The sequence below is a fragment of the Girardinichthys multiradiatus genome, chromosome 1 (genome assembly GCF_021462225.1).
Source record: "Girardinichthys multiradiatus isolate DD_20200921_A chromosome 1, DD_fGirMul_XY1, whole genome shotgun sequence".
NCBI lineage: Eukaryota > Metazoa > Chordata > Actinopteri > Cyprinodontiformes > Goodeidae > Girardinichthys > Girardinichthys multiradiatus.
The window spans coordinates 37,904,376-37,910,499 of record NC_061794.1 but is presented as its reverse complement, the minus strand read 5'-3'; positions in this window follow the sequence as shown (position 1 = coordinate 37,910,499).

Below are 6,124 nucleotides of genomic sequence, written 5' to 3'. Positions count from 1 at the left end.
CATTCAATATTGTCACATGATTTAAAGTTTTCCTAACATCGGGCAATCCTATGAAGCCAGGGGTTTGCAATCTCCTGTTTAGCAGGTTGTGTCTCTTTAGACCATATACAGTGGCCATTAATAAATTATTGAATAACACTTTAATAAAAAAAGTAATTTTGGGTTGGATATGTGTATTCATCGAATAATTGCAAAGCATTTCAACTGGAGAGGAAATGTAGGTTTTGCAGGTCAAGATATATTTTATATCGTATAGGTTACTGACCACTGAACTAAACTAACGGGCTCGGCAGGGAATGCATTATTCAGAGAAGCAGCCAAGAGTCCTGTAGTAACTCTGGAGGAGTTGTAGAGATTCACATCCCACATTGAAGAATCTGTTGGCAATACAAGTTGTATAGTTATTAGTTGTACATGCCACAAATAAAACCTTTGTGGAAGATTAGCAATATAGTTGAATTGTGAAAGAAAGTCAGAGAAAGTCCTATTTGCAACATTTCAGTTGAATGACACGGCAAAAGGGACAAGGCGAAAATTAAAAACCTTCCTTTTCATGATTGGTTGTGGTGGTAGCATCATGCTGTGGAGTGCTTTTCTTTAGCAGGAACAGGGAAGTTAATCAGAGCTGATGCTAGATGGATGGGGCTAAACGCAGAGCAGTACTGGAAAAAAACCTGATAGAGGCTTTACCCTCCAGCTGGATATTTTCTGTAAAAATATAACCACAGCTACAGTGTAATGGTTTAGGTCAAAGCGTATTTGTGTGTTAAAATTACCAAGTCCAGACCAGACTAAGTCCAGTTTAATATGGCAATACTTTGAAACTGTTGCTTTGGTGCTCTCCATCCATTCTGACAGACCTTGAGCAATTTTTCAAAGATGAATGAGCAAAAACCACAGTCTCTACATATGCAAAGCTGGTAAAGGTATAGGCAATAATACATGGAGCTGTAATTGCAGCAAAAAGGGGCTGTACAAAGTACTGACTGAGGGGAGCTGAAAACATCAATGAAAACAATCAGTACACTTTTCTGAGTTTTATTTATAAAACATTTTGAAACCCATGTATATATTTCTTTCTGCTTTACAATTATGCACTACTTTGTGTTGGTCTATTACATAGAATCCTAATAAATACATTAAAGTTTTTGGCTGTAACACCACAAACGTGATACTTTTGCAATGCACTGGACATACACCCTAATATTTTCTTCAATCTCTTTTACTGAAATACAACTTGCACACAAGGTATTTGTAGCCATCAGTAAACTTGGGACATAATTCTGGCTGCATGTTTGACCATTGTTCATTTCATTCTGCCAACTTTGTGCAATGCACAAATGCTCGGGTGAAACCTCAGCATGCTACTACTGGCACCATGCTTTACAGTTGGTACCACGTTCTTTTTCTTGAGTCAAGTCAAGTTTATTTATATAGCGTTTTCAGCAACAAGGCACTCAAAGCGCTTCGCTCTGACTCCACCAAACATTTTTGATTGATTCACAGTTATCTTCATGTCACTTTCAGTCACAACCATATGTTGCTTTTAAAATTATATGATGGTGTATGTTGCATCATATGCACATGTGAAACTGAAAAAAAGAACAGGTGAAAAGCATAAATAAAACCACTAAACCAGTTTGACATTCATGATAATGATAAGTACAAATGTCTGAGTGGCAGTTTACTGAGGGTTGTAAAAAATAAAATGAAAGCATGGATGTAACAGAGCTGGCTCAGAACTTCAGTAGATGATTTAATACCACTTTCAAAGTGTAACAACAACCCCAAGCAGCAGAAAGTGGTTTTAATTTTATTTGCCTATCATAACTGACCGACTGATGATTATTTAACATTGTTTTAATGTTTAACTCATAGTGAAGTCAAGGAGAATGAATGAGAAACATGATTTAAGGTGGACTGATCACTGTTGTTTGTATTTCATGCTTCTGTGACTCCTGACTGCATTTGAGCTTATCCAAGTCCGCTTACCTTTTCTATGTAATGTATTTAAAATCAAGCAGCAAAGCGTGAAGCTTCACTTTGGTGAGCAACAAATGAACTGGAATAAATGCATTATACAACTAGTGTTGTTAGGAAACAATTAACATCCTGTAAATGTAATGCAATGGATAGAGAAAGCTCTTCAGCACAGATTGGTATAATATTTGTAATTAAAATGTCTGTAAAAGTCTTACTATTACACTTTGCCCTTGCTTCTATTTCTCCATTTTTACACCAGCATTTCACCATCTCTCTGTGGCTTCCCACGATCAAACCCAACTGTCTTCTTCAGTACCTCTGTGTCTGTCCATGAACAGCTGCACGCTCTGGTTTGTGTGCTCAGACAGCCACTCCCAACGCGCTGCAGCCTTTTCTATTATTAAACGTAACAGGACCTTTGCTTTCACCGCTAGAAATCTCAATGTTTGATACATTCCCAGTTATACAGGATACTCCATCCCTCTGCCTTGCAAAACTAAAACAACAGCAAGAGACTCCCCCCCTCTGTGGAGAACATACAGACCTTCGTGGCTCATGTTTCTATATTGTCAATCTTCAAAACCAGCTGAAAACTAAAACATGTTTTTTTTATTCATGTGGCCATTTGCCTTATTGCCAACAACCACTGAATAAACAGAGGGGCAAAGCTCTGCTGAATGTGGAGTTTTTGCAACCAAGGATTGGGAATATGAGATGTGAAGGCCCACTTAAGACAGCAACCCAGTGGGTTGTCTTTGTGGAAAAAATTTGTACTTTGTCATAATTACTGGTTGTTATTTGGGCTAATTAAAAAAGACCACAGATCTGGATAACCTATTATTTTAAAGTTTCTATTCCAATTTTATATTTTACTAACTTTGCCCGTTCTCGTGAATTACTTTAATCTTGAGGCATGTCGAATGTCGTGCTGCTCAAAATTTAATTAGTATTTTTTTTTCCTTCACTTTGCTTTCTACCTTGTTCTGCCAGCTTTCATAGTGAAGACATGCTGATGTAGAAATGAAGAAATGCTGCAGTAATGTTTTAATAGCACTGCTTTGTTAGATGACCTTTGGAGGTGAGATGAAAATATATTTTAGTGGGCTGGTCTAAACTTTTAAAAATGTTCTATATGAGGTGAATCCTATTGTGCCAATTTTTAAGATAATTGCTTGAGTTGTTTAGTGTTTTTCAATTTTCACAACACACTTTGTTTAATAATTTTTTATTGTCTCATATTTGTCCATTCTTTCATATTCCATCGCCAGATTTCATTTTACATTATTTATACTCTGGTTTACTTGAGGCCATCAGGACTATGACTCTCTTTCATGACTCTCTTCGTGCATTTAAAATGCCTGTCTGGCACAGAGTCAAACATACACGTCTGTGAAGATGCACCTTCTCACACGTTACCTTGCTCTTCTGCTCTCCTACCATTTGTTAGTGAAGTTTGATGCGTCATACTACATGTTCTTGCACAAAAAATTAAATACAAGTGTGCTGTAGTGAACAAAGGTATGCAGTTTCACTTAGATGCGGGAAAAAGAATGGAAAGGTGGTGGTTCCAGGTATTTTTATTCAATGATTTGATTTATTTATCTTTTCCCTGCAAGGTTCTATAATTATATAAATACAGCCTCAGATGAAAAGAAACAACCAAACATTGCAGTAATAGTAAAGGAAAAGTCTGAGCTTCAGTGGAAAGTTTCAGCATCGAGGTCTTGACAATCAGGTGTGACCACAAAGCGGACATTTTAACAGCTTTTCAATGTGGAGCATCTATGTATGTGTTTATACAAGCCAAGCTGGAAAGACATCAGCAATGAACTGAGATAAGAAAATGTTGCCGCTCAAACATCTAAAGTAATAATGGATTACTCCACAGTGGAAAACAACAAACAGTATAGCATGTAGTCTTACTATAAGTTAATTTCTCAGCAACAGTAATAAGAGCAGTTGCTAAAGTTTGTAAAAGCACCAGTGAAAACAGACTTAGAAAGTATTGTTTGGAGGTTAGGAGAAAGCCTCTTTTCTCTTAAAAAAAATATGACAGCAAAAGTGTATACATTTATCTATTGACAGACAGTAAAAAAACAAAAAATACACTTTTCTTTGGATGTATGGGACAAGAGTAGAGATTTTTTTGGCCATGTTTGATGACAAACAAAAACTGTATGAACTTAAAACCCTTATTTCAGCTGGTCAGGGGCAGTGGAGGAGGGTGGATTATTTTGACTTTTTCAGACCACAGGACTTCGGCACCTTGAGGTTGACTCTTCTAAATACAAAAGGATGAATTAATCAAGTACCAATTAATGTCACAAATTGACAATCTAATTATTAATTGATGCCAGAGTAATAGTAATGGGATTCTTAGAAGCATGGTTAAAAATACAGAAATGTCATATCATGACAGCATCTCAAGCTTTCATCTGAGTTTGAAATTTTAATGAAGTGCATTGAGGAAGTCAGTCTGAAATGAAGAGTTTCATTACAACAGGACCAAAAATGCACATGCTGGGGACATCTTTGCTTGGCCCACTTGATAAAAGAGCAGAAATATGACTTTATTCGTTTGTTGTTTTCAGACGTTTTTGAAATAGAGGTATGGTATATAACAAAGGTATCGGGTGGAAATGGTTGCAAATGCAGATAAAACATACCTCTAAAAGTGTAAGTTCTATTTTTCTTCATTTGCATGTTAGCAAAATACAACCTGTTGTTACTCCCGTTTCTGCTCCTCCATCTTTTTGAAATTTATTTTCTCTGCTTTGGCTTTTAAGTTGTTTTAATATACTTTGACTCTTTCTTCCTTAAATTCATAAGTTCTTCTTCCTACAATGGTTTGAAACTTTTCGAATATTTTTGTCAAGCTTAAGTTCATATCCTAGAGTCATCCCGAACAAAGCAGCAAATTTAGAGTTAAATAGTAGTGCGAAATGTTAATTAATCAAAGTATTGTGATGGACCAATCAAAATGCAGACCTCAAGCTGTCTAAAAAGATTTAGGAGAACTGTGCATTAATGAATGCCTTTAAACTTTAATTAACTCAAGAGACGCTTTAATAAGAATCCTCTGCAACATTAGAAACTGATAAGGTCAGAACAAAAAATAATTACTGCCAGCCATTGCTTCTAAAAGTAGTTCTATATTATATCGTGAAGTTCTTCATTTTTTTCATATATGGCTGCATTTAGCTTCATTCATTTTTATGAACTGACTTTAGCTTCGTAGGGCTGCAAGGTACCTGAGTTCTTCTCAAATATAATTGTGGAGCAGAAGCCTGAATACTCAGCAAGGTAAGACATGGTCTGATATTCTCACATTATAAGCTTGAGTTAACATGGCACAGTTTCATGGTATATACACAAAACGTTAAACTAAAAATATTTAACCAGATCTAATTTCATGTTGTTTTTACAACAAACATACAGCCATATTTGTCTTTCTTCCCTGCAAGGGAAAACTTTAGTTGCTTTCTACAAGCCAGCTGACTGATAGTGCACAGCAACAGTTGGGAAGCAAACACCGTTGCCCTACGGCAAGCCTGGGGTTTGTTTTTGTTTTAATGATTCTGATGCAAACTAAAATGACATGTTGTTCATCTGACTTCATCGTTTCATCTTGCACAAAACCAAGAACCGAGGGGTTTACCTTCTTTTCTCCAAGGCTCCACCAGTGACTGTGTTGTCTTTTTTGGTGATATTAAAAGAAAATAGAGTTTTTGCAGAAACATCAAAACAAAGACTTTTCAAGATTCATTCATACTGCTTAGAAAATGGATGCATCACTTTACCTCACCACTAAATTATTCATCTGCAGACTGTATTTTTGAGCCATCCTTACTCTGAGGAAGATTTCTACAAAAATACGGCAAATAAGTTATTACAGTGAAACAGAGCTGCCTCTTTGATCACCCTGAATTGAGACACAATTTTTCACACTTCTGGATCTCTGTTAGAAGTTGACTTTTAGTTAGTATTTTCACCACATATTGCATTTGTGCTGTACCTACCATGCATGATAAATGAGTGTTTCTTTGACCTTTCTAGTCTTTCTGATGTCAGTCTTATTAGCTGTCAGTTAGTGCTTATTTTTCCTGGAAAGGATGTGTGTTTGTTATGATTGAACTCCTCA